The following is a 6,026-nucleotide window of genomic DNA, read 5'->3' on the forward strand; positions in this document are numbered from 1 at the left end:
TGTAGATTTGGCCAATCAAATGCATTTTTATTCTTTTATTTCAGCTCTTTAGTACTATACGGTAGAGGCAATATAGTATAATGGTTGGGAGCATGAATGCTAAGCCAATCGCCTGCCTTCAAACCCAGCTCTGCCTCTTAATAGCTATGTGATCCTGAGCAAGTTAATTGATTGCTCTGTGCCTCAGAGTCCTCATATGTAAAATGAAGATAATAACAGTATCCACCTTTGAGTTGCTAATTAGTAAATAAGTTAACAAGTATAAAGCAGTTAGAAGAGTGCTCAGGCCCATAGTAAGCCATCACAGTGCTCATTCACAGTAAGCATTTATTGGAGGATGTCTCTACTGAAAGATCTTTATTGCACTGAGATGTGAGATTGCAAATTATCCACAACTAATTGTTGCGTCAACTACCATTCATTTATTACCTGTTTTGTGAGTGATGGTGGGTGATGGAACCACAAAGGTGAATACTACATAAACTCTACTCTTGAGTTGCTTGAGAATTTTGCTCATATATCACAATCATGTGACGAGAAGTAGCCCCATTGCACAAGCCTGGCTACAATTGAGTCTGAGCCTCATACATCACAGGGTGATATGAAGTGTCACAGTGCTCTGACATCCAAATCATTATTTCCTTTAAGCCTCTCTAAATTACCTCACTGTTGTTGGTGATCTCTGCTCCTGGAAAAAGCCCAGGACACAAGAAAGGAAACAATTCCCAGTCTACTTTACAAAGAACTCTGAAGAAGATGTTCTTGTATATTATTGACTGTAAGGTGCATTTATTTCCCCACTTTTTTACTCCTCTGAAATTGGATGCAGCAAGAAAGCGTTGCCATTGCCTAGCATGTGCAAATGTGCTTCTAGCTGCTCATCTGTCCCTGCAGTTGAGCGATGTACATTGTTCATAGCACAGGATTTGAGATTTATAGTTGTTAAATATCTTTCAGATTGAGATTGAAATGAAAAGTTACTGTACATACAGCAAGGCACAGAAACACAGCAGTACAATGTATGATTTTAAAAATTATGTCTAGTTAGTCTAAAAGAGTGCTTTCATTAAACATAAAACAAAATTCTAAATGCTAAGAAAGCATTATGTCATAGTTTAGTGCAGCATTTTCTTGTTTTTTTCATGGTACATAAAATAATGATTCTTTTTATTAATGCTATTAAAAGCTTTTTAGATTTGATAAAATATGGTACATTTTAGAGAGCTAGCAAAATCAGGAGAACCTAAAATAGCTACCTTGAAAATTTCCCCAACATTCCAAACTTTCAATTGGTGGCAGAGCTAAGTTCCACCTGCACATGTATTTAAAAACTCATCTTATTTTTTAAACCTAAATAAACATCTTTTGAAAAAAGTATATCATTCTTATGAATGTAAAATGAAGGTTTTGGTGGACTAGTGAAACCACCTTTCAATAACAGGGTACAAGGTGAAAACTGTGGTAAGGGCCTGGCTAAAAATAATGCACAGGCCTAGCTAAAAATAATGATAATAATTAGTAACTGTCCCCCTGTAATTGCCACTCTGGAGCCATGCAGCTGGTGGTCATAAAGATTCTTGACTTCTCCCCATAGCTGGTGTCCATAAAGATTCTTAACTTTCTTTATAGATAACATCGCCTTTTTGAAACCTAAAGGTCGTTTTCAAGATAGCTTCCAGGCCCCACATTCCAGTGGATTGACTGACGACCCACCCAGACCAGCAGCCCACACCAAGAAACTGACTCAAGTGGAATTGTGATCCCAGTGAGTGAAATAGCACAAGAAGATGATTCCTATACCCCTATAATTTTTCCCTAATTAACAAACTTAATTGCCTAATCCCTTGCCTGCCAAACCAGCCTTAAAAACCCTGTCTCCCAAGTTCTCTGGAAGGTGGATTTGAGAAATTTCTCCCGTCTTGTCGTTTAACACTATGAGGAATAAACACCCTTTCTCTGACGAAAAACCTGCCGATAGTAAAACCTGCTGATTCAGCATATCGGCTGCTTCTTGGGCAGTGGGCAAATGAACCTGGTTGGGCAGCAACACTAGTTGAATTATTTAAATATGAATTAAAATAAATCATAACCATTAAAATGAACAAAAAGTCTTGACCATTTGCCACATAAAATCATCTTACGGTGGAACGCAGACACGTACAGATCCCCTGGGGAAACACCACCTTTAGATGATGTTCCACGGCCTCCCATTCATCACTTCCTCCCAGCCACTGAGGCAGATCCCGGTATGACATTGCCAGACTCTATTTGCATTTGCTTTCAAGAAATTCCTTCTGCCCAGCCTGGGCAATAGTGAGACCCCGTCTCTACAAAGAAATTTTTTAAAAAATTAGCTGGGCCTGGTGGTGCACGCCTGTAGTCCCAGCTACTTAGGAGGCTGAGGAGGGAGAATCACTTGAGCCCAGGAGTTGGAGGTTGCACTGAACTATGATCAGGCCACTGTGCTCCAGCCTGGGCAACAGAGCAAGGTTCTGAAGAAAAGGAAAGAAAAGAAAAGAAAAGAAAGAAAGAAAGAAAGAAAGAGAGAGAGAGAGAGAGAGAAAGAAAGCAAGAAAGCGAGAGAGAAAGAAAGAAGGAAGGAAAGAAAGAAAGAAAGAGAAAGAGGGAAAGAGGGAAGGAAGGAAGGAAGGGAAGGAAGGAAGGAAGGAAGAAAGAAAGAAAGAAAGGAAGAAAGAAAGAAAGGAAGAAAGAAAGAAAGGAAGAAAGAAAGAAAGAAAGAAAGAGAAAGAAAGAAAGAAAGAACAAAGAAAGGAAGGAAAAAAATAAAAAAAGAAAGGAAGGAAGGAAGGAAGAGAAGGAAGGAAGGGAGGGAGGAAGGAAGGAAGAAAGGAAAGAAAGAAAGAAGGAAAGAAGGAAGGAAAGAAAGAAAGAAAGAAGGAAGGAAGGAAGGAAAGAAAGAAAGAAAGAAGGAAGGAAGGAAGGAAAGAAAGAAAGAAAGAAGGAAGGAAGGAAGAAATTCCCAAAGAAAAACCCCGCACAAACTGAACTCGCAGACACCTACTGCCAACTTAGTGTTTGACTTCCCCATACCCATAATTCCCAAGTTTATTTTTGTTACTAAGGGATGGAAAGTTCAGTGTCCTACTCTGTCTGTGATGACTGACTGTCTGGGGTTTCCACACTTCGTGGGGAACTTTGCCATGAATTCTTACCAACATTTTGGCACAATAATTTTGGAACTTTAGGGGAAGGGTCTGATTTTAGCCTGAGGAAATCATTTTCGAGATTCATACTTGGCCTTCAATTCACTTTCAATTTGCAAACCCAGTCATACGTCGTCTTTGACTCAATGGAGCAGCACTTGCACAGATAAGCAGAATTCTTGTATCAAGAAGATTAGGAAATCTTCTTTGTCAGCAAGTGATACCTTCCCCATTTTTATACTTCCCACTAATTAGGGCTGTTAAGTTTTGGGGATCCTATCACAAAGAGCAGCTCATTAACTTTAATTATTTTTGAAATTCATTGACTCCAATGCAAAGTGAAGCTAGTAGGTGCCAAAAGGTCATATCTGTGGAAATTAATTAACAAATGAGTGGAAGCTCTTATTAGCTAATACTTTTTACTATCTTTCTTTTCCCCATTTTACCAGAGTGGGTCTAAGACCCTTCAAACTGGAAGCAGAGAAAAGGTAAGAGTGAAATGTCCAAGACATAAGAAATACAAGTCTCACGTCCTGGCCAGGAACAGAGCACTTACCTGGCTCCTGTTCAAATATTTTTCCAACTAAATCAGCATTTGATCTGGATTTAAAAACCCTAAAGATCAGTTGGTTTCCAAATCATCTCTAGCTGGTGTCTAAGATCGAAGTTGACACCTAAAAGCTTTGCTAGGATCCCTCTGCATGGCAACCTGTTAAAATCAGATTCGGAGGTTCATGGAAGTCCTCTGCTCCGTGGAGACGTGTTATTTTGCTGGTATTCTTTAAACATCAAACCACTTAGAATCTGTTGTAGATTCCATTATTAAGTCCGTGTCTGTTCCAATTTCTCTTTTTGAAAGTAACTTCCTAATGTGGAAAAGTAGTACTCTCCAATACTGCTAGAGGCAGTATAAATTGGTACAATCCTTCCTTCCTGCCTTCCTTCCTGCCTGCCTTTCTTCTTTCCTCCCCTCCTTCTTCTCTTCTTCGTCCTCCTCCTTCTTCTGTACAATCTTTCTTGAAAACAAGATAGGGCCAGGAGTGGTGGTTCACACCTGTAATCCTCGCACTTCGGGAGGCTATGGTGGGAGGATCGCTTGAAACCAGGAGTTAGAAAGCAAGATAGCCGTAAGTATCAGATCTCAAAAACACACATACCATTTGACTGAGATTTCCAAGGAAATAATAAGAAATGTAGGCAAAGATTTATCAACAAGGATATCCATTATGGCATTCATTGTAGTAGTAAAATATCAGAAAAACTTAAACATCCCAATAGGCCAATTTGTTGAATAAATTCTAGCACTTTCATTTGAATATTACATAGCAGAAGTGGTGTTTACCCTAAACTGTGAAGAACCATATCACAAAACTATACAGTGTTTTTCTCATTTTCAATATTCGTATACATTTCTAATAGTTATGAGTGGTAGAATTATGGTAAATTTTTATTTTCACGTGTTAACAAAAAACTATGAGATCTGTGGAAGGAAAAGGAAGAGCTTTATTTTTTATTGAAAAAAATCTGTAGATTGTGGGGAGCCTTTAGGACAAGTGAAAGTGTTTTCTGAAGAACAAACTGGTTTTATAAAAAGGAGAAATGTTGTATATTGGGTTTTGAGAAATTTGATTGGCATTAGTAAGGTTTTGAAGAGCTGGCAAGCTCTGATTGATAAGTGACAGTGATGGAAAAACTAGTCTGAGAGTTGTAGGAGGTCATTTCAGTAGGCATTAGATAAAGCTGGTTTCAGGTTACAGCAGGCATTTGCAGCTTCCAGGCTTGGAGAGAATTAATTTTTGGATCAATGTTGTGTGCCCTGAGTGTTTCTCCCCCCTGGCTTCTCAACTCTATTTTAGTTGAGTATGAAAAGAATGACCCAGTTCGTATGATCAACTTTGACATTTTCCCCTTTTGATCAAGATCTTTTTATGAAAGTATCACTGGTCAGCTATTTCGTGGTTAGGCTTAATCGTCCCTCAGTGCCAGGATGGACTTGTCCCAGTTGTCTCTGTTCCACATGGAGGGAAGGTATGTGGGGTCTATGTCAGGGACCTGGTCCACATTTGAGTAACAATGAGGCTGGAAGGAAAAGTGTTTTCACGGTAGATTTGTCTGGAGTCTCTGGGCATCAATAATCATCTTGAGGTGTTGCGTTAACATTATGCGATTAGGAGAGTTGTTGTTACAAAGATTAGACAGGCAATAATAACAAAGTTTAAAAATCATAATATTAAAAAAATAAATAATTAATTAGCAACAATATAATAAATTTAGTTTGTGTAATGGTTTGAACTAATAGCCCAGGCCTAGGAGCAATAAACTAAACAAATTAAAAGATTATGGGGGAAACTGAGTGAGACCTATTATAGCCATTGAGCAGTATTTTATGACTGGGTTGAATTAAAGTGAGAACGTCAACGATATATAATAAAAGGGTTTACCAGTACAATTTGAAGAAAAAGTGTGTTATAGATTTTGTCGGAGTTATCTATAGCAGTTGCTGATTGTGAAATTTTAATTGTAGTATTATCTCGTCAAATAAAAAAGGTAGCTTTAAGGAGGGTAAGAGTCTTCTTACGATATGGTGTCTTCTTCTGATGTCTTAGGAAAAGCCATTTACAGTGTGGAAAACGTTAACTTTTTGTCCTGGTTTGTAGTTTAAGTATCTCTGGTTATGGCATCAGGCAGTTTGCCGAACCTTTTGTGTGGCCCATTTATCAGGCACAGGACCTGTTTTTTTTTAATTTATCTAGTTTTAGCTTATAGAGCTTTATGAACAGAGCAAGTCCTGTTTTAGTAATTTTATGGAAGAATGTTGGATTGGAGGAACCTAGAAAAATTTAGGACTAGCCTAGTCTATTG

This window comes from Propithecus coquereli, unplaced genomic scaffold (assembly GCF_000956105.1).
Source record: "Propithecus coquereli isolate 6110/MARCELLA unplaced genomic scaffold, Pcoq_1.0 Scaffold34, whole genome shotgun sequence".
Classification (NCBI taxonomy): domain Eukaryota; kingdom Metazoa; phylum Chordata; class Mammalia; order Primates; family Indriidae; genus Propithecus; species Propithecus coquereli.